Below are 24204 nucleotides of genomic sequence, written 5' to 3'. Positions count from 1 at the left end.
TCTCTCTCTCTCTGGCTCTCTTCTCCACTGGCTCCTGATGGGGTAAGCAATAAAGCTTGTGCTGCAGAAGATTCCGGTTGCCCTGAGCGTGTTCTTACCAGGGGGACACACAAAAGCGCGGGCAATACATGTGGTTGCTGGGATTTGAACTCAGGACCTTCAGAAGAACAGCCGGTGCTATTAACCACTGAGCCATCTCTCCAGCCCGAGTTAAGGCTCTTTAAAAGCTTGTTTTTGTCATATTGATTTAGTGTTTGCAGGGCATATATATCTACAAATCTGTATGTTTCTTTTAGATTTTTCAGTTGGGTAGAATATTGATTGTAAAGTGTATATCTATGGTTCTCTGAATTTCCTTAGTGTCTACTGTAATATTCACCTTTTCATCCCTGATTTCATTAATTTGAATCCTTTCTGCTTTTTAATTGGTTAATTTGTCTAAAAGTTTGTCAATTTTGTTAATGTTTTCAAATAATCAACTGATTTAATTGATTTTTTGTATTTTTGCTATTATTTGTATTTCTTTGACTTCAGCACTTACTTTGATTATTCCTGTCTAATTTGGGGGGCAGTGTTTAATGTTGAGCTATTGACTCTTTATGCAATTATCATTCAGTAGTGTATTGCTTAATTTCCATGAGTTTTTGTTCTTTCTGTTCTTTTTTTCTTTTTACTTTTTATTGATTCTTTGTGAATTTCACATCATGTTCCACAGTCCCACTCATCTCCCCTTCCCCTTATACCTGCCCTCCACCCTTGTAACCTCCCCACTTAACAAGAAAAAAAAAACCTTGTTGTGGAAGCTGTAGTGTGTCACAGTGTATCCCACAGTATACTCTTTTATCCACATTTCTTTCTCTCAAATGTTCATTGCAATGACACATTGGTCTGATGTGAGGCCTCTGGCTTTTGCTACTCTATCAACACTAGAACCTTACTGGGACTCCTCTCAGATATTCTGTTGTTGGCCTGTGGAGAGCCTGTAATTTTGGGTCTGTAGGACTGGCTCCTTCATGCAGTCTGCAGTTGTGGTACTAGTCACTGATGTGGTAGATGTTGGTGTAGGCCAATTCAAAGCCTGAGAGGTATCTGAGCTCTCCTGCTCTCATGCCCTCAAGGCCAGCTCACCATCAAGCCCTCAACCAGCACCATCTCTACCCTGCTGCCCAGGGGAGGTGCAGGGCCCACTCTCCTGAGTGTTGCAGTTGGTGAGGGACATGGCCAGTTCTCCTGTTCTCATGATCCTGGGGCCAGCTCTGCTAGCTCTCCTGCCTGCCAAAAATGACAAAGGACTAGGGAGGGGAGGAGGGTATCTCTCTCTCATCTGCACCACTACCCAGTGGGTAATGGGAGACAAGGGGGAAAATAGGGCATCTCTCTCTTTCATGCTGCTCCAGGGGAGACTAGTGGTAGGACCAGCTCTCCCACACTTGTATCCTAGAATTGGCTCAGCCACAACATAGTGTGTGTGTGTGTGTGTGTGTGTGTGTGTGTGTGTGTGTGTGTGTGTGTTCTTCTGAGTACTGTAGCTGGCTGTGGGGTCAGCTCTCCTGCCCTCAGGGACAGCTCTTCTGCAATGCCCAGGCAAGGGGTGAGGGCATTTCTGCACAGCCCTCAGACATCAACTTGTTCCTGGGTAGCATCCAGACTAAGAACGCACTCCTGATCTTTGGTGATAACAGACTCCTGCTGCTGCAGAGCCACCATAGACCCAGATTTGGCCCCTAGTGACAGCATAGGCCATGACCTCACCATGGTCCCAGGTGGCAACACTGACAACTCACATCAGGCTGTTCTTCTCTACCCTCGAGTCTCCAGCTCTGCCTCTCTTCATTGTGCCCACATCCTTCTGCTTCTCTTTCTCTTCAATTTCTCCACCACTTACTTGGTCCTCTTAGTGGTGCTCTGAGTGTCTAGGATCATCTCAGGAGTGGTCTCAGGTGTGTTATGCCCCAGTTGTGCATTATGGCCCTGGGCATGGCTTATCTAGGGCATGGTCTGCCCCCCACTCACCCCCAGGGCCTAGTCATCTCAGGCTAACTCCCTGTCTGGACCCCAGTGGAGCTGGTCTGGTGGTTACCTCAGGCTCTCCTGGCTTGCTCAAGTGATCTCTTGCAAGGGTAGTCTGCCTTAGGCTCACTCCTTCCTCAGGCTGCCATTCTTCTCATCTCCAGCTTGCTCCCTGTCCTGGGAGCCTGTCTTGACCAGAAGTTCTTTTTTTTTTTTTTTTAAGATTTATTATTTATTATATGTAAGTACACTGTAGCTGTCTTCAGCCACCAGAAGAGGGCATCAGATCTCATTACAGATGGTTGTGAGCCACCATGTGGTTGCTGGGATTTGAACTCAGGACCTCTGGAAGAACAGTCAGTACTTCTGAGCCATCTCTCCAGCCCCAAAAGTTCTCTCTCACTGGTTTTTTTTTTTTTTTAATCCTTTTCTTATAAACCATACATGAGGGTGTGACTGAAACTGACAGGCACCAGGACACTTAGACTGGAAACTGGAAGGACCAGAACATTCCTCTCCAGAGCTACCATCCAGTAAAGCCTTATTAGCACAGAGATTGTAACCCTCAATGCTGTCTCACTCCTGAGACCCACTCTTGCTACACAGAGGCTCTGCCTTCCTTCTTTCTTTTAGCTTCCCATAAAAATACTTATTTATAAAACTTGCCCTCCATAAATTTCATTCTTTGAATTCTTAAGACAAGAACCTGAAAGTCATTGACTCGGTGAGAGAGTTTTGTGTGGCTGTGTCTGACACCTTAGTGCCCGAGTAAAGACACAATATTTGATAAAAGCTTTGTTGCTCTTAAAGAGATCCTAACATTTCATATACCAGTAAGCTCATTCATAAACCTTGCTTCTTCCAAAATGTGCTTTGGGATGTCCTCCAGAAGTGGATTTCCATGCCTATTTTAAAATGTGTATGCAAATGTGAATGTTTGAGCTGTGATTTGTGAATTACACCAAAGTATAGGAGCTATTGTCTTTCTTTATTTCTTTTTTTTTCTTTTGAAAAAGAAATTAACTAAAATGCAGGGACTTAATAATTGACGGTAGATTTTTGAGCTGAAGAAAACTGACTATGAAGACTGTACCCCAGTCATGCATAAGTAAAATAGTGACTAATTAAAATGTTGACTTTAAGCTCTCTTCCCAGTGGGATGGGTTGGGTTTGGTGCTTTTAAATGTTAATTCTGGGAACTGAGGCTAAGAAAAAAAATCTAGCTACAGTATTTACAAGATGATTTCCTTTTTTTTTCAATTGTTACTTTTAAAAATTATTTTATTTATTTACATTTTAAATGTTGCCCCCTTACAAGATGATTTTTCTAAAAATGAGTATTTTTAGAACCACGCCCTCCAGGCTTCCCAGTCCCACTCTTACAAATTCCCACCCCCAGGCCCTTCCCATTTCCCCCCCCCCCCCCCCCCCCCCCCCCCCCCCCCCCCCCCCCGCAGAGAAGGGGAAGCCCTCCTTGGGTACCACCCTGCTCTGGATTATCAAATCTCAGCAGGACTAAGTGCATTCTCTCCCACTAAGGCCCAACCAAACATCCAGCTAAGGTAAGGGGATCCAATGGCGGGCAGCAAAGTCAGAGATTTGGGATGGAATGAGGTGACAGAGTGGTTAAGGCAATGGATCACTGATTTTTTTTCTTTCTTTTTTTTTCTCTTTCTCTTTTTTTTTTTTTAAACGTAGAATAGAGTTTATTTAGGGTGTGGGGAGGGTAGTTAAGAGAGTAGTAGAGGCAGAGAAAGGCAGAGAGAAGGAGAGAGTAGAGAAGTAGAGGCCAGACATAGCCACGTGGAGAGAGGGGGGAAGGGAATGGGGAGAGACGGGGAGCAAAGTGGCAAGAGAGGCAAGAGAGCAAGAGCACTAATTTTCACTTTTAAACGATGTCCTTTTCAATCCATTTTATTTGTTTGTTTGCTTGTTTGTTTACTGTGTGTGTGTGTGTGTGTGTGTGTGTGTGTGTGTGTGAATGTGTGCGAGTGTACGAGTGTGTGTGTGTGAGTGTGTGGTGTGTATGTGTACACATGCTGTGGTCCACACAGAAAAGTTGCAGGACAACTTTCAGGAGTTGGCTCTCTCCTGCTTCACTCTAGGCTCCAGGGCTTGAACTCAGGTTGTCAGGCTTGCATGTAAGTCTTATTCCATGCTTGAGGCCTCTCAGGGACCTTGAAAATCATTTAAAAACAAAACAAAACAAAATAACAACATTCATTGAAGAAAGAAAGTTGTATTGTTATAAAAATTTTGTTTTGACAACATAAATTTTGGTAAAGAGTTTCTCCCAAAACAAATTCTAGAAAGAAATTAAATTATATTTTACTTTTCTAATAGTCAAGGGTAATGAAAATTGTTGAGGGCTCAAAAATATTTTATGCTAATATTTCTAAATATTATTTATTAAAATTATTTTATTGCTATGGTTTTGTTTTTCAAGAATATACGAGTGATAAATGTGAGATTATTTTTGTTAAGACAGTGATATATATATATATATATATATATATATATATATATATGTATGTATATCTCAAGTAACTAACCCTAAAAACATGTACATTTAAGCAACACTAAGTGGAGTCAGCAGGTTGTATTCATATATTTATATGTGTGTATATTTAATATGTATGTATATATATTTAATAATAATTACAGAAAATAATAAATTTTAAAGGAAATATGGACAATTTCTAGGCATGAATTTTTGACTAGGCTCATAGCACCAAGCATAGGACTGTTTCTGAAAAGCAGCCTTCAAATTCAATCTAGAAGTCATTGGTTATCCCCATAACCATTGTGCCACTATTGCGTATTTGGGCAAATATTTCCTGAAAGGTTTCTAATATATTCTAACACTGATGGATAAGTCCACTGATAACTTTTCTTCCCCAGCAGCCTTCCAGCACTTGAAAGCTAGCCCGGGTCAGTTCCAGTTTGAATAAGTCCTATAAGGGACATTACTACAAATAGTTAGCTCAATGGGCATCATGCCAAGCTACCTTCTGAATACCTGTGTTTACAGCCTTAGATTAAGGTACTTTCAACCACAAACACAGAAGCTGCTCTGTCAGTGAATGGTGGTAAATACAGAGACCCATAGCCACCCAAAATACTGGAAATAAATGGAAGATGAGGTCAGCACTAAAAAAAAACCATCATTTATAGGAATCACTGGAGGAGGAGAGAGAGAGAGAGAAAGAGAGAGATTGTAAAGGCCAGAAGATAGAAAGGCAGTGAAATCTCACTAAACGCGGCACAATGAATACTACGTCTTTCTCTGGGCCTGCACAAGACAGGGCCTCTCAACAGCTGGTAATGGATGAGAAAGAGACTCATGGGATTCTTTTCTATCAAATTATAGGCCACCATTGGACATTGGACTCTGAGAGAGGAGAAGACATTAACTTTAGTTGTAATAATCATTGATGTACCCATCAGAGTTCAATAAATAGTTCAAATCCTAGCACATTTTGGCCCTGGTCAAGCCCAGAGGGGCATAAGCAAAATATACGAATGTAGGAAAGAGATTTTGGAAAGAGGGGTAACAGGAGATGGAGGGGGTGGTGTTAGGACTGCCAGGGCCCTATTATTTCTATTGAAACTGCCTGAGTTGTGTCCTGAAGGTTCTGGTATACTGTGATAGCATCTTCATTTAGTTTGGGAAGTCTCTTCACTTTTGGATTTCTTCAATGACCCATTGCTCACTCAAAAACATATCATTTAATATCTGAACATTATATTGTTTCTGTGGGTTTTTTTTTGTTGTTGTTGTTGTTGTTTGTTTTTGCTATTGGTTTCTGGCTTTATTCTATGATGGGATGGTAAGATAAAAATGTTTTCTATTTTTAGTTTCTTGATGTCTATTCTGTGATTGACTTTATGGAAGGACCCATGGACTGTTGAAACAAATGTGTATTCCCTTTCCATTGGATGGAATGTTCTGTAGAAATCCTATATATCCAATTTATCTGTGGTATAGTTAAGTAATAAATTTCTTTATTGATTTTTTAATCTGAACTATTTCTCTATAGATGGCAGTGGAGCACTGGAGTCCCCACTGTTTCTATGTAAGGATCTACCTGATCTTTCATGTTTTTTAGTGTTTATTTTATGCAACTGAGAATCCCAATTTTGGTGTATATTTAGAGTTGTGTTTTCTTGGTAAATTGTTCCCTTCACCACTACTTGTGGCCTTCTTTATCCCTTCTGACTAGTTTTTGTTTGAAGTCCACTTTATCAAATATGAGAATAGCTATGCCAGCTCATTTACAGCTTCCATTTGCTTCATAAACTGCTGCCTTTCCTTTGACTCTTTGTCGGGATGTCTTTGATAGTGAGGTATGTTTCTTGGAGACAACACATAGTTTGATCAAGTATTTTAATTCAGATAGCTAGATTGCATCTTTTAATGGATGAATAGAGCCCATTTTTATTTAATATCATCATTGAAAAGTTTGCTATTCTTATAGCTTTATTGCTTACTTTGGTTAGACGGATTATTGGCTCTTCCTGCTTTATGGTGTGGAATGGAAAAGGATGAATTAATTCCTGGCTCTCCTATGTTCATGTATTCCTCTCATGAAGTTTGTTTTCTTCTGTGCCTTTGTGAATTGGATTGTAGTATTCATTCCTTAGTGTACAGTATTTTAAAAATTAAAAATATTTTATTTTTGTTATTCTTTATTATATGTAGGGGTGTGTGACTGTGTGTAGGTGTGTGTACATGAATGTAGGGGCCTGTCAAAGCCAGAGCTATTGTATCTTTTGGGACTGGAGTTATATATGGCTAGGAGCCCCCTGAAATGAGTGCCAAGAACCCAACTCTGGTCCTCTGAAAGAGCAGCAAGAGCTCTTATTCACCAAACCGTCTCTAACCCTGTGCGCATAAGTATTTTAAAGCATTTTCTGAAGATGATTTGGTTAAGAGTTGTCTTGTGGCTATCTAAAAAAATGGCCTAATTTCTTCCTTAGTTTTAAGAGATACCACTGGATTGTGTTGACATTTATGTTCAAAGCTTGAATATTCCATGCCATATTTTCCTGTTTTTTTTTTTTTTAAGGTTACCGACAAAAGGTTTTTATAATATCCTGACATTTCTTCCTTTGTATGTAAATTTGCATTGCAGAATTTAATGCTACCTTTTTCTTCATATATAAATGTTTTATCAGTGTATGTTAATTATACATGATACTGGGTTGTGTTGTGATATTTTCGTGCATGTATACAGCATATTTTGGTCATATACTGTATGATCCCATTAACCTCTCTTGTCCTCATCACTCTTGAGTACCTTCCTTCCAGGGCATCCAGCTTTCCCTTTCTTCCTTCTCACCAATCTATAAGGATAAGTGTAATTATTTAGAAGGCAATTTAATGGGCACATCATGTCTAGTTAATGAAAATCTGCTGTAGCTTCCTCACTAGGATCTATGATCTCTTCAGCCATGAGCTTTTGACCACGGTTGTAATACCAGATGTGAATTCTGTTCCGTGGAGCAGACTCAGTCCGTCTTGAATGCAATTGATTGTCCACATAGCAGACTTACTGCTACTGCATTAGTGAATATATCTTGCCTAACTGGCCTGTAGTTTGGCAAGCAGGCCCATTGCTCAGTTAGACTGTTAATGACAGCTCTTCCTCAACAGTCTTCCTACTTCCTCTATGTCCTGTAACCAGAACAAGTAGTAGCCCTGGCAAAGAAGTCTTATCATCATTTATGCTGGGCAACCAATCGCAATGGTAATTGCTTGCATTGTTTTGGAGGCCAAGTCCCTACTCCCAGACTTGACTTTAATGATCTGTAAGTTCTAGGAGAAGGTTTATCCACTCTCTTATTTAGGGTTTTACTGCTGTGAACAGACACCATGACCGAGGTAACTCTTATAGACACAACATTTAATTGGGGCATTCATGTAGATGCTTCAAAATTATAATTAGATAGATTTTTGATTACCAAGTGTCAGGGACCTTTATGGTATTTTCATACATATTTGCTTGTTGGACCCTCCCCATCTCCCTGCTCCCCACTTAAATCATCCCATCTCAGTAGTTCCCCCTGCCACTTTCCTATCACATCCGTTTTACCCTTGCCTACCGTCTTTAAACTACTGACCCCCTCAACTAATGAGCCTCTTTCTAGTTTTCTGGTTTCTTTACATACCAACTCTCTCAAAAATGAATATATGTAAAAATAAGCTAGCATCCATACATGAGAGAGAACAGATGGTGTTTGCCTTTCTGAACCTGGCTTCAAGTTTTATTTTCTGTTGTCTTCCTTAATATAACATCTTCCAGTTTTATCCATTCTCATGCAAATTTTCATCTTTTTGTATGGATGAATAAAATTCCATTGTATAGCTGTAGCACATTTTCATTATCTGTTTATTAGGTGGTAGATGTCTGGGCTAATTCCATTTCTTGCTATCGAGGGTAGAGTAAACCATAGATGTCCAAGTTTGCTGTGGTCGGATATAGAGTCCTTGGAGTCTGCCCAGGAGTGGGATAACTGGGTCATATGACCGTTCTTAGAGTCTTTGAGAAATATCCATACTGAGTCCCACAGTTGCTGTACTGATTTATACTCCCTGTCCTGGCTGGTTTTGTGTGTCAACTTGACACAAGCTGGAGTTATCACAGAGAAAGGAGCTTCAGTTGAGGAGATGCCTCCATGAGATCCAACTGTAAGGCATTTTCTCAATTAGTGATTAAGGTGGGAGGGCTCATTGTGGGTGGTGCCATCATGGGCTGGTAGTCTTGGGTTCTAGAAGAGAGCAAGCCAAGAGAAGCAAGCCAGTAAGTAACATCCCTCCATGGTCTCTGCATCAGCTCCTGCTTCCTGCCCTGCCTGAGTTCCAGTCCTGACTTCCTTTGGTGATGAACAGCAGTGTGGAAGTGTATGCTGAATAAACCCTTTCCTCTCTAACTTGCTTTTTGGTCATGATGTTTTGTGCAGGAATGGAAACCCTGACTAAGACATTCCCACGAGCAGTTAATAAAGTTTCCTGTTCTTACATTCTTGCCAGGATCTCTTGTCATTTGTTCTCCTTATGATAGCCAATCTGACTGGAGTGTTGGAGTCTCAAAACTATTTTTTAAAATGTATTTATTTATTCACTGAATATCCTGATTGTAGCCCCCTGTATCTCCTCTCCTCCCAGTCTCATCCTTACAAATCTCTCCCCTCACTACCCCCTTCCCTTTTCCTCAGAGAGGGGGACGTCTCCCATAGGCACCACCCCACCCTGCGACATCCAGTTGCAGTAGGCCTATGCATATCCTCTCCCTCTGAGGCCCAAGCAGGCAATTCAGTTAAGGGAAGGGGATCCAATAGCAGGTAGGGTCATAGACAACCTCCACTTCAATTGCTAAGGGACCCACATGAAGTCCAAGCTGTGCATCTGCTACAAATGTGTAGGGGGCCTTGATCCAGTCCATGCATGTATGCATGCTCTTTGGTTGGTGGTTCAGTCTCTGTGAGCCCTCAAGGGTCCAGATTAGTTGACTCTGTAGGTCTTCTCGTCATGTCCTTGACCTCTCCAGCTCTCTCAATCCTATCCCCAACTCTTACACAAGACTTGCCAAGCTCAGTCTTATGTTTGGCTGTGGGTCTCTGTATCTGTTTCCATCAGCTGCTGGATGAAACCTCTCAGGAGACAGTTATGCTAGGTTTCTGTCTGCAAGCATAGCACAGTCTCATTAATCATCCTGCTCCCACATTTCCCTACCTGCGGAGTCCCCCAGGGCATACCCACTTTCCCTATAAACTATTTTAACTTGTATTTTCCTGATGGATAAAGGGGTTGAACCCTTTTGAAGATATTTATTGGCCACCTGTTTTTCTTCTTTTGAGAATTCTCTGTTCATTTCCATAGCTCATTACTTTTCTTTTTATTTATTCTTCTCTCGCACAATAGATCCTGCCTACAGCTTCCCCTCCCTTCACCTCTCCTATTCCCCCCAGCTTCCCTGCTTCCCCTCTTCTCCAGATCCACTGCTTCTTTTCAGGAAAGAACAGGCCTCCCAGGAATATCAACTGAACACAGCATAACAAGATGCACTGAGACTAGTCACAAACCCTCTTGTCAAGGCTGGGTAAGGCAGCCTAGTAGGAGGAAAAGAGGCCCAAGAGGAGATGAGTGAGTTAGAGACACCTCCCTTCATGTCCACTATTTGGAGTCCCACAAAATCCCAAAGTAAAAAACCATGATATATATACAGAGAACCTACCACAACTAGGTTGCTTAGCTTTTTTAATTCTTTGTATGTGATGGATATTATATCTCTTTCAGTAAATATATATGATATTATATATATAGTATATATAATTATATAGTATATATCATGTTTTTATATGATATATAACATATAATTATATATTATGTACTAGTTTATATAACTTATGTAATATATTATATATCATACATATACATTTAGTAAATATATGTATGATATATAATTTAGTATATAATAAGTATAATTTAGTATATATATGTATATAACTAAGTATATACTAACTTTACTAACTAAATAAAAAATTTTAATATTCATATAAATCACATATAATATATTTTTACATATACTGAACCACTCCTGCATCTCTGGAGTGAAAACAGCATGGCCATGTTGAATGGTCTTTTTGATAATTGTTTGTGATCTTGAATTCAGTTTCAAGAATTCTATAGAAAAAATATGTGTCTAATTAATCAGGGAAATTGGTCCATAATTTTCCCTTTTTGTCATTGTGTATTAATTTGATTTTGGTGCCAGGATAATGCTCGCATTGTGAAATGAGTTTAGAACTCTTTCTTCCTTTTCTGTTTTGTGGAACAGTTTGAGAAGGGTTGGCTCTTGTTCAAGGTCTACCAGAACTCTGCAGTGACTGCATTTGGGCCTGGACACTTTTAAACTCACTGCTTTAATATCGCTGGTGGTTACAGATTAGTTTAAATATTTGGTGTCATCTTGGATTAATGCTGGTGGGTTATCCACATCTGGAAATTTACCTATCTCATTTACATTCTTTCACTTTTAATGGGTTATGAGCTTTAAAGTACACGCTTATGGCTTTATAAAGTTCATTGATATCTATTGTAATGTCTCCCTATTCATTTGTGATTTTACTAATTTAGGACTTTTATCTCTTTCTTTTGGTCAGTTTGGCTAAGGGTTGTCAATCTTTTCAAAAAATCAAATGCATTTCACAGATTCCCTGTATTTCTTTTTGTCTTAGTTAGGGTTTATTGCTGTGAAGAGACACCATGACTATGGAAACTCTTACAAAGGAAAACATTGAATTGGGCCTGACTTATACAGTTCAGAGGTTTAGTCCATTATCATCATGGCAGGAAACATGGTAACATGAAGGCAGACATGGTGACAGAAAAGGAGCTGAGAGTTCTATACGTGGATATGTAGGTCGCAGATTGAGCCACCAGGCCTGGCTTGAGCTTTGGAGACACCAAAGCCCACTTCCCAATGACTCACCTGCTCCAACGAGGCCACATCTACTCTAACAAGGCCACACCTCCTAATAGTGGTACTCCTTATGGGCCTATTGGGGCCATTTTTATTCTAACCATACTTTTAAAATTTATATTTCATTAATTTCTTCCCTAATCATAATTGCTTTTCTCTAATGTTTTTAAGTTTAGCTTGTTCTTGTTTTTCCAAGAGTGTAATTTAGTTATTTACTTAATTATCTCTGATATTTAATTTGGTTATTAAATGTATCTATTTAGCTTGTTTGCATATGTACACTCATATGTGTGGTTGTTCCTCTTTTTCTGTCATGTGAGACCTGGGGATCAAAGTCAGGACATTAGGTTTGGTAGCAAACACTTTTATCTCTGAGACCTCTTACTGTTTTTGTCTGAGTTTTAAATGCAGGAAATTGGTAAAGGACAGAAATAAAAGGGTCAAAGATTAAAAGCTAAATTCTCCAGTCTTTGATAGTTAAACCATAGCTGTTTGGAGCTTGACCCAGTGACTTGAAATGCTTTGTACAAATAACTAAAACCTAATTCCTAATGGCCCTTGACACATCATCCCAAATAGACTCGGGAAGGGCAAGTGGTGTCATAAAATTATTTGCCTAACAAGATAGTGAGCTGCCCTGTTGAACTCTATTTACAAAGCTATAAAATGGCCATATGACTAAGTCAAGAAAATTCTTTTAATTGCTACAAAAGGACCCTACTCCTTTCCAATGGGGTGATTGATTCACTGAGAATTTGCCTGTGATATTTTTTTGTCCAAATGGCCTATTCTTTAAAAAAAAATTAAAATATTATTTGTGATGTGATCTGGGGTGTGTGTGTGTGTGTTTGTGTATGTGTTGTGTGTATGTGTGTGTATGTTGTACATGTGGAGTCTGAGGACAATCTTGTGAAGTCATTTCTCTCCTTTTTTATGTGGTTTCTGGGGATTGAATTCAGGATGTGAGGTTCATGCTACAAGAGCCTTTAGCCACTGGGCCATCCTTCTGGCCCAAGTATTTACTAAAATTTTATATCAATTCTTGTCTAATAAATAACTTATCTCTACAGTTAGGCTCCCTTTTCCTGACACAACATTTTGGTTGCCTGGCTGGAAATTTCTCCCCTTGCTTTCTTGATTGTTGTGGGCTGGGCTGGTCCTAGCTTTCCCTGAGGCCCCAAGGAGAAGAAACACAGTTCCTTATGGTAAAAGCAGGAACATGCTCGGCAGAGCCACTGATGTCCTGGGCCTTGAAGGGGCTTCAGCTTCAGATCCTGAGAACCCAACTCTCCCCATCTTATAGGACTATAGTCCCAAGGCAGTGGTGTGCTCCAGCTGTGATGTTCTTGAGATAATCTCTGTTCCCCTTGTACATTAAACATTGTTTAATAAGCTTCCTTCTGACTTTGTCCCTTTATATGATAGGTTCTGCTAACTCTGTCCCATTTCTCCCTGGAAATAGTATATAAGATGCTGTATTTCTTAACATGCTTGCTTGGCATAGGACATAGCTTGTGCAAGACCTCCTGATCCCAAACCTACGTATTGCTTTATCTTCTGATGTTCTGGTCCTCTCTCTCAGGACATGGTCACTGAAGAGTGACTTGCTGGTCTAGGTCACTTGACCTTTGTCTTCACTTTGGCACTTGTCATGACTGGCTGGGAAGCCCCGTGAGCTTCTTGTTGGCTCCTTTTAAGTGGTAAGGGATACCCTTATTTTTTATAGATGCCCCCCTCACTATTAACATTGTGGACAGGGACAGCAACATCCAGGACAAATCCTCATACATTGTGAGGATTCAATTGCTCCCCCGTCTCTTCATTTGCCTCCTCCCTCAGCCTGGCCCTTGGTGAACACATAACTGAGGAACATTTTGTCTGCAATTTTCCTTCCTAGGCAGACTTCTGGGTCTGAAAGGCCTATGGGCAATCATGATCTTGCTTTCTTTAGGATGGCAAGCTCCACAGCTTCCCTTTCCTGCACAGCTGATTCAGTTTTTATCACTTGAAGGTTGGTCTAGCCTGACTAACTAGACAGGTTTGGCTATAGAGTGAAACTGTGTTTCACCGCTTTGAGTCACAGGTCTTTAGTCTTAGACAACAAGTGCCTCGGTCCAGGAAGCATGATGAGACTGAGTCTCACCCATGACTTGGGTATCTGATACCTCCAAAGGATGCCTTAAGAATAATTGACTTACTTCTGCTAGGACTCATAATCTAATTCGTCCCTTGGATGTGTTATTGAAAAACTGATCTAAGTTTTATCCTCAGACTTGCAAAAGGTGAAACAACAATGACCCCCCCCCCAACACACACACACCTGTTTCTTTGTAACAAATACCCATTCCTGGACCAAGAAATTCTGGTTGCCTAGTGCACATTAAGCTGTAATTGTATCCTATAACTAGACCTCTTTTGTGACAGTTCAAGAAGGAAGTCTGAGATAATTTATACCCAAGCCTTCATGGCCTGTCTTTTGGACTCCTGGTTATGGAAGAAATGTTATAATATGTCACAAGATTCTCTTACACAAGCCCCTCACTCCTAACCTTGATTCCAGGGGATCTATTTGTAATCTATTTGTGTTCACTCCAGCTTTGCCATCACTGCCAGCCACACAGCTGTTTAACAACTCTGCCTCCATTTTCCCTCTGACTTCTTTCTTCTTTTTCTCCCCCTCCCTCATTTCCACACATGGGATTTAGTCAACTGGTCTACCTCTCTATCCAGGTGCACATTCTCCATCCCACACTTGTGAGAGACCGTGAGCAGAGAACTCAAAGAGCACTTAAAAGCTCCTTCTTCCCCTTGGGAAACATCCTTTCCTCTGAGAGGTGGCATTGAGGATCTTGACACACTCTAAGACCTGTTCCTTTCCCCATGTTTGGATTGTCCCAAATGCAGTCCAAACTAGAGTCATTCAGCCAGGGTCCTTCCATCTTTATTAAAGAATACTGAAAGCTCACCACTGCTTTGACCTAACTAGTCAGGATGCCTGTGTCACCCTGACCATCAGACACACTCATGAGAAAAGTTTCATATCTGGTCTTTGGTGAGTACCTGGGCAAATGTGTTTACTGTTCCTAACTTAGCTACTGGTCACTTCAGGTCACTGATGTAGGGAATAGAGTGGGAAGACTCACAGAGACTACATGGTTGCTTATTTATTAGAGAGACCTTCTAATTGGTTATCAAACCAATTAGCCATAATAAGATATAGGAAATAATGTAGAGTTCCTGAAAATACCTTACCCTCTCAATCTGGGCTAGGTGAAAACCATCTGTAGTACACAGATATAAACCTTGAATGTCCATAGTTGAGGACCAAGGCATCCTGGCTCCACACTGTTGTAGAAGCTGTAGTGTGTCACAGTGTGGCCCACAGTATACACTTTTGTCCATCCTTTTTGCTTGTAAATGTTCATCGCAATCAGTCATTGATCCAGTACAAGACCTCTACCTTCTACTCTATCAATACTGGAACTTCACTGAGACTCCCCTCAGATATCCTGTTGTTTGCCTGTGTCATGGAGATCCTATAGTTTTGGATCTGTAGGACCTGCTCCTTCATGCACTCCAGCAGTTCATCAATCAGGTAGAGGTTGGGATGGATAATTCAAAGCCCTGGATCTAGGCCTGAGAGGTATCTGAGCAGGTGGGTATAGCTCTCTTGTACCCACATCACCAGAGCAAGCTTGCCTACCCTGCCGTGGCTGGTCCATCCAATGCCGCAGCCAGCAAAGGGCAGACCAAGCTTTGCCACTCTCATGCCCTCCATGCTGGTTCATCCATGCCCATGCCAGCAGAGCCAGCTCTACTGTGTCTAGATGAGATACAGGGCCTGCCTGTCTCAAATGCTGCAGCAGACAAGTTGCAGGGTCAGCCCTTCCACACTCATACCTTCAGGGCTATCTCACCCACACTTTTCACAACGGGCCACATCTTCTGTGCTTCCCAGGTAAAGTGCAGGGCCTGATCTTCTTAGTGTGGCATCAGGTGAAGGGCAGGGATACCTCTCCTGCTCTCATGATCCTAGTGGGCGGCCAGCTCTCCCTCCTGCTTCACATGATAAAGGCAAATGAGGGGCTGGATCTCCAATGTTCATGCCCTAGAGACCAGCTTACCTGCAACCCATAGATCCAGGGCCAGCTCTACTATGCTGCCCAGGCTAGGTTCAGGGCTCAGTATCCTGAGAGATCCAGTAGGTAAGGGACAGGGCCAGCTCTCCTGCTCTAATGACCTTGGGGTCAGCTCTTCTGTCTGCTGTATGTAGCAAGGGGCTGGGGGTCAGGGGGAATCATCTCTTCTTCACTCATGTCACTACACAGCAGACAAGTGGTAGGGCCAGCTCTCCCACACTCATGTAATTGCATAGGCTCACCCAAAATCCTGCCAACAGGGTCATCTCTACTGTGTTGCCCAAGGTTGATGTAGAGCCTGCTCTCCCAAGTGCTGAAGTCAGTGAGAGACAGGGACAGTTCCCCTGTTCTCATGACCCCAGGGCCAGGTCTCTCACCTGCTGCAGGTGGCAAGGAGTTGTGGGAAGGAGGGTATCTCTCTTATTCAATTCTCAGGAGATAAGTGGCACGATGGGCTTTCCTACACTCATACCTTCAGGAGCGCTTATCCGCAACTGCAACCATGGCCAGTTCCACTGTGCTTCCTGGGCAACATGCAGGGGCTTCTTTCTTGAGTACTTCAGCTGGCTAGGGGCAGGGTCAGATCTTGTGCCCTCACATCCCCAGGGCCAGCTCTCCCATAACTCCCAGGCAAGGGGTGGGTCCAGTTCTGCACAGCTCTCTCAGACATCAAGATATCCCAGAGTGGCTGCCCAGACCAGGCACATCTTCCAGGCCTTTGGTGGTAACAGACTCCTGATGCTGTAGGGCCACAGACCCAGACATAGTCCCCAGTGGCAGCACAGGCCAGGACCCCACCATGGTCTCAGGCAGCATCACCAGCTACTCACATTAGGCTGTTCCTCACTACCTCTGAGTCTCCAGTTCTGACTCTCTTCATTGTGACCACATCCTCTATTTCTCTTTTTTTTCCTTCCAACTTCTCTACCACTTGCTTCTTTTATTCAAATGTTCATAGGTCAGGACACAGCCTCTCTCCTCTCTGCCACCTATTGATGCACACTGACACAGAAGCTACACATGTAAAGCCTTTTGGGGTAGAGAGTTTTATAATTTTTATCAAAAGATCAAAAGACATTCCATATAATCAGATTTATATATTTTTTTGAGTGTGAAATTTTTATTTCTGCTCTGATGACTTAGTGGTCAGCTACTGAGCACATATTTTCTTACACTCTTTGAATAGTATCTCAGTTACTGATCTATTACTGTAAAGAAACACCATGACCAAGGCAACTTATGAAAGAAAGCATTTATTTGGGAACTGGGTTACAGTTTGAGAGAGTTAGTCCCTGACCGTCATGGCTGGAGCATGGCAGCAGGGAGGCATGGCACTGGAGCAGCAGCTGAAAGTTTCCATCTAATCTATAACCATGAGGTGTGTGTGTGTGTGTGTGTGTGTGTGTGTGTGTAGAGAGAGAGAGAGAGGAGCAGGGAGAGGGAGAGGAAGAGGTGAGGGGAGAGAGACTGGGCCTGACATGAACTTTTGAAACCTCAAAGCCCACCTCCAGTGTCATGTTTCCTCTATGTTAGTCACACCTCCTAATCCTTCTCAAATAGTTCTGCCAACTGGAAACCAGACAATTCAAATATACAAGCATGTGGGGCCATTCCCATCTAAACCACCATAAATAATAGTAAGTCTTCTCACCTTTTGCTAAGAGACTCACAGTTTTATAACTCTGCTTTAACCTTCATGTCCTGCTTGGATTACAGATGGTGGGAAAAATAATTAGTGGCCTTGAAGAGAGTCCATTGAGATAATCCCATCAGAGAAACAAAAGGAAAAGGATAAAGAGAAATGTAACTGTCTGACACCATTGAGCAGGGCATCAAGACCAGACAGATGAGAAATATTAGGGATTGCTCTAATTTTCTGTGAGCATCCCCTCATGTTTACATGACACAGCCATAGATGAATGATATAGATAGAAGGATAGAGATCTATAGATGATATAGAGAAAGATGACGTAGACATTGATTACATAGATAGATATAGGTAGATGATATAGATGTAGACATAGCATAGGTACAGATATTTCTCCATCCTCAGGATTAAGTTAGATCTTTTCATTTCAGACATTTTATTTCCAGAATCTTACAGTTTTATCAGACTCTTGCTTAGCGCAAGTGACATCGCTGTCCCAGGCAGCTCCTGATGCTGAACAATTGCTGATGACTGCTTTGGCAAACATCCCAAGGACAGGATTTCCCTGCAGAAAAAGCTTCAGCTCAGACCAGATGAGGATAACTTCAGGAAATGGACCTTTCTAGATCCAACAATAACAATACTCTACAGGGACCTTTCTTGCCGCACTGCCCTCCTCCCTCCTCTCTCCTTTATTTGGCTGGGTTAGGAATGAAACCCAGGGCTTTACGTGTGACGAGCAAGCACTCTGCCATCTGGGAAGCTTTCTGGAGTGCCAAAACCTGACCACCGGTGTAACTACTATGACATCTTGGTTTTAAAACTTCCATAGAGAATGGGGAAGAGAAATGGATCAAGAATAAAGCCACAAGTCTAGTCCTTTACTGAGATTCAGCAAGGATTTTTGGTTTTGTTTTTAGTTTGTTTTGAATGAGTGTCTATCAGCTTGCTATAACTTTGGTTGATTTCAAGAACTTTGCAAATCTGATCTCACAAAGTTTGACAGCACTTTCATTGCTTTGTAGAGGACTTCATTACTGAATTTCATCTCCTGAGTGTGTGTTTTCATGGATCTGTATATTTTATCATGGAACATTTTAAACATATATAAAGTAGGGGCTAAGACAATACAGCCCTATGTACCTATCTGGTTTAGTCAGTGTTTTATTGCTGTAAAGAGACACCATGATGATGGCAACTCTTGTAAAAGAAAGCATTAACTGACTCTTGCTTACAGTTTCATTATTGTCATGGGGGGAAGCATGATGACACATAAGCAAACATGGTAGCTGAGAGTTCTACATCCAGATCCAAAGGCAGCAGGAAGAAAGAGCCACAAGACCTGACTCGGGCCCCTGAAACCTCAAAGCCCATCCCCAGTGACATACTTCCTCTAAAAAGGCCACACCTACTCCAATAAGGCCACACCTCCTAATCCCTGTCAAGTAGCACCACTCCCTAATGACCAATCATTCAACACATGAGCTCATGGGGACATTCCTATTCAAACCACCACCCGTGGTAAGATGCCCAGGCAAAAGAAAACCAAGGGCAAGGCATGGTGCTACATGCCTTTACTCCCAGGACTTGAGAGGCAGAGATAGATGAACCCCATGGCATGAGTCCAGCCTAGCCCAGGCTACATAACAAGACCTTGTCAAAAACCAAAAACCAAACAAAATAACTCAAAACCCCCAACACTGAAAGGAGAGAGGATTTGTTTTGGCTCACAGTTATGTGTTACAGTCCCAGTTCTGTTGCCGGGAAGGTTTAGTGACAGAAAGCTTGAGGCAGCTGGTCACATTGCATTTACAGTCGAGAAGCAGGAAGCAATGGATGGACACATGCCGTTGCTCTCCTCCCTTTCTTCACCTCTGCTGTCTGGAGCCAGCCAGGGAATGGCACCACCAATTAACATAAAGTAACACACACACACACACACACACACACACACACACGCCCAGGGGACCATCTCCTGGTGACTCTAGTCTCTGTCAAGCTAGCAAGGAGAAGGCACTCTGAGATGCCTTTAAGGATCTGACAAAGTTGTGCTCCCAGTTGCACACATGTGGATGCTGTGCTGGGTCCTTGATGTTCTAACTAGAGTCACAGTCAGAGAATGAAAGTCTAAAGCACAGTACAAGACTATTGGGTACGAAAGCAGCAGTGACTGGGACTAGTGACAGATGGATGCTAGAGTGCTCGGTATACATCTAACATCCACACCAACACCCTGCCCTTCCCATGTCAGAATAGGGTATTTGTGTAATTTTAAGAAGTTTCCAATGTGCTTTTAATTCATTCTTTAGGGCCTTGGTTCTCAGTCTCGATTGCCCATTAAAGTCAATGGTTTCAGGGTAATTCTAGTCTAGCTCTCCCTCTGCTGGCTATCATTAATATTACAGTGAGCTGTCCCGCTCCTTCTCATCCTTATGCATGGATACAAAGTTACAATTGCTATATTTTCTTTTTCTTATGTTAATAAACAACTTTATTCTGGTCACCACAGCAGGAACATTCCCAGCTAATGCACAGAGAAGTGAGGTATTACTGTGTCAATACAGGAGCCAATGAGTTACATGGGACAGAGTATGAGAAGACAACACCAAAGTTGTGGGGTTAGACCAGGACAGAGGCCCTAGGCTGATGCAGAAAGGCCTATCTTCAAAATTTGTATTGCTTCAGTAATGTTAGGTGAACAGATAAAAAAAACTAGAACCAGATTCGATGACATCTTGAGTAATGCTGCTTTGCACACACACACACACACACACACACACACACACACACACACACACACAGATTTCAGGACATTCTAGTGGCACTGCCACAAGCAAGCAGCTTGCTCTTCACCACTTCCTCAGTTTCACCCATGCCTGAACTCCCATCTTTGAACCAAGTCTTGATGAAAGTCTCATATAAACAATGAAATTGTCTTAGACAGCAATGGCTACATCCTACGGGCACCAGGCATCTCTGGCTAGCTATCCTCTAAGAGTGATGGATGCCTCGTCTGGAGCACAATACAGAGGATGAGTAAAAGCAGTAAATAGTCTACAAACTGCTGGCTAAATATTCTGTCTGCAGGTGTGATCTGAGCCCACCTCCATAGCTCTAGGAAAGAAACCAAATCAGAATAAATAGCTTTCTCTACAGCATTCCAGGAAGGACTGACAAGATGTTGAAGGCTCACTCACACAGTATTAACATTTTTTCTTAAAGGGCACCTTGAGCTACATTTGCTACATATTTGAATTTATATATTAGGGACAAACTTATCGACAATTTATTTGTGTTTAACTTTTGGCAAAATAGAAACTTTGGTCATCGTTCTATAAGAACTTCTTAAAGGTTTTTTTTTTTTTTTTCCTGATTGAAATACCATTTCAGAAGTGATATACAACAAGAACAAGAAAGTAAGCATCTTCATATCTAACGCAAGCGCATGAGCTCTTCACCAGCATCTTAAATAGAGTGGGAGTCAGTGGTGCTTACAAACGGAGGGTACTCTTAATGAACAGTTACCTGGTTATCAAAATAAGGCACACCCTGCTATTGTCACCAATTGCTGTTAGGCAGTAGTGTTCTTCTTGGAAGGTCCAAGTTGGAAATCTAATTACCCAAAGGTTTAAAATGTGGTTTTGAAGACAATGTCAGTTGTGGGGACAGCTGCCTTGAACAAAATACCCTTCCTGGAATCCACAACAAGTTATCAGTGATGACATCCACCAAGATTTCAGCACACTGAAACACAAGTTCTCTTTCCCAGTCCATAAATCTATAAAGGCACTGTGCAAAATGTGGGCAGGGTAGGTCACACTCCAGTTTGGAGTGTATATGAAAACAAAGGCACATTTTCTAGGCACTAAACTGTATGTAAACTAACAAAAATAATCATTTAGATGAATTGTTTCTTTTATTGAAAATGTAGTGACCTTCATATTTTAACTGATTTTGATTTGACATTGTCTTTATCAGATATTAGAATAGCTACATTAGCTTTTTTGTTTGTTTGTTTCTATTTGCTTGTTAGATTGTTTTATATGTATACTATGACTCTTAGTCCCTGGGTGATGATACTAGTGAGGTGTGTTTCTTGGTGAAAATAGAAAGTTGAGTCCAGTTTTCTTTTCAATCTGTTCAGGCAATCTGTGCCTCTTTATTAATGAGCTGAGCCATTTACATGTAAGAATATTGTTAAGGACATTTCCTAATTCCTGTAATTTTCATCTCATTTTTTGTTTTGTTTTATGTTTATTTATTTATTTATTTATTTATTTATTTATTTATTTATGATCCCCTGTGTGTGTGTGTGTGTGTGTGTGTGTGTGTGTGTGTGTGTGTGTGTGTATGAGTGCACGTGTGTGCAAGCCCATGAGAGAGGATGGTGTTGCAGGCAGCAAAGCTGGAAGGACAGAGCCATCTAAGCCTCTGACATCTGACAGCCAACATGGAGCTTCAGGACTTGGAGTTGCCCTCCAGGGCTTTAGTCCTGCTTTGGTTTTGGTATTTCCTTACTATGCTCTTATTGCTTTTTGGAATGGCAGTGTATATTATGAACCATTCTGTGTTGGAAGTATGTCATTTACTTTATGTTGTGAGCTGGAAGTATGTCATGTACAGGGTGCTACAGTTAAGAGTTTGCCTTGAGTCTCTGAAGAGATTTTGAACTTTAGACTTTTAAGCACTGTTGAGACTGAAAGACTTTGGGGACTTTTGAAGTTAGACTGTGAATGTAGTTTGCATTATGTTATTACCACAAATCTATGGAGCCCAGGGAGTGGAGTGGAGTGGTTTAATGAGAATGGCCTCTATCAGCTCATATGTTTGAGACCCCAGTTTGTGGAATTGTTTGGGAAGGATTAGGAGGTGTGTCATTGAGGGTAGTATTTGAAGTCTCAAAAGACTACCTCATTCTCTTTGCCTCTTGCTTGACAGTTAAGATATGAGCTCTCAGCTGTTCCTGCTGTCATGTCTTTGCTCTACCGTCACTGACTCTGACCCTCTGAATCCACAAGCCTATGGTTGTCTCAGTGCACTAGTTTGTTGAATAAGTCTTTCTGGTACAAGTGTGTTGAATGAGCATTTGGCTTGGTACTCTCACCAAAATGCACATTTTCCACTTATTTGTACTCCCTCAACACAGGTCTAAGTATAACAAGCAACAACCATTTCACAGTCGGAAGTAGATAGAGGGGTGTGTGGCAGTGTGCTCTGTGAACGTTCTTCTTTTCTTTAGTCCAGGACCCAAGCCCAAGGCATGGTGCTCCTCACGTTCAGGGTAAGTCTCAACTCTTCAGTTAACCCTCTCTGGAAGGACCCTCTCAGGCATGCTCAGAGGTGTGGTGTGTCTCCAAGGTGACTCTAAACACTGCCAATTACAGTGACACATATGCACTATGACCCCTCCTGACTGTTCCCCAGCATTTATTACTTTTGGATTTATGGTAAGGGTCTATCTGAGTCCTCACAGTGTCATCTCTCCCCTACCTCCCCCCGACTCGGCAGTCTGCCAGTCTGTATGACTGTGAGCCTGTAGAAACCACCAAGCATTGCTGCCAAATCCTTACAACCTGACCATAGTAGGGATTCATTAATCATTTATCACCAGCTGAAATTTTGGCCTGGTGATTTTATGGCCTGGTGATACCAGAAGGTCCCAGCATGAAGGATGAAGTGTGCCAATGCGGAATTTTTAAAAATCCAAACCCTTCTGTAGTGTTAAACCCTCAACCCCACAGAATTCAAGCTCAAGCATAGGCCATCAGATTTATGATGTATGTCATTCTCCCATAGACCACTAGGAGGTGTCTTTTCCCCATTTCTAAGGACTATAAAATACTGAGATGAATATACTGCAGTATATCCTCTGGGAGGAGTAGGAGAATATAACTGTCTACTTACACACACACACACACACACACACACACACACAGCAAATCCTCTCATATTTTTACATATTTAAGATGTTTTAATGTTGTTAACATGCTTGCATAAAATACCTTAATGTAATTGCATGTGTTCAAAAATTGAAACTTCATTAGAAAGAAAGATAATCTATTGTAGACTGGTTATAAATTCCCTGGACCAGCAAGTTGTTTTCAGTGACAGGATCGTGAGCGAGAGGACAAGGAGATCAGGAGATAAAGAGGATAGATGATAGAGAAGAAAGTTTGGGGCCAGGAGGCCTTGCATAAACTGTCTTATGTCAAGCAAGCGTATTGAGAGGTCCTGTGTCTTATGTATTATTTTTAGGGGAGAGATAGGACAGACTCAGCAGAAACTCATATGATGGGACAAAATCAGTATGAAGCTAATCAAACATTGTTGCACAAGGGGAACCCAAGGTATCTCACAAACATCACAGACTGTGCATACAGGTGCTTGGGACTAATGACCACAGCCCTGTAAGTGAGGAAGATTTGGGCTCTCAGGATCTGAAGCTATAGCTCCCCAAGGCCTTGGTCCCAAGTCATTATCAGCTCAGCTAAGCATGATCCTGGTTTTAGAGAAGGAGATAAATCCATTCTCGATATGTCAGAGACTCAGGAAAAGCTTTGGTTTGTCATCCAGTCCTCAACATATAAAGCCTGAGTATTCAGACTATAAGGATAAGAAGTAATATTTTGTAGTATATTCTTGCACGCGTCCGACTCAACCAGCAAGAACGACGCTGCAACAGGATCCTTCTGCACGCGTTTTTGGGAGAGCTTGATTGCAGAGGCGAAAAGACCCTCACCCCAGCCCTGGTGCTGCTTTATATAGGCCTAGGAGAGGCGTGTCTCACACCCGGATTGTGTTGTGTTTGGTTGATGCTTACAACCTCATTTGCATTCCTACATCTGATTGGTTACTTTCTCTCTTCTCTGATTGGTCAATTTCTCTCTTCTGATTGGTCAATTTCTCTCTCTTCTGATTGGTC

At 41.7% G+C, this 24204-nt stretch overlaps 1 pseudogene; it reads right to left on the bottom strand.

Annotated features, from left to right (window-relative positions):
• Nucleotides 1–16564: 16564 nt before the first annotated feature.
• Nucleotides 16565–16676, bottom strand: LOC115030527 (annotated as a pseudogene).
• Nucleotides 16677–24204: the final 7528 nt, after the last annotated feature.

The sequence above is a fragment of the Mus caroli genome, chromosome 2 (assembly GCF_900094665.2).
Source record: "Mus caroli chromosome 2, CAROLI_EIJ_v1.1, whole genome shotgun sequence".
Lineage (NCBI taxonomy): Eukaryota > Metazoa > Chordata > Mammalia > Rodentia > Muridae > Mus > Mus caroli.
Note: the sequence above shows the minus strand (reverse complement) of the source record. Positions and strands in the feature narration are given on the sequence as shown.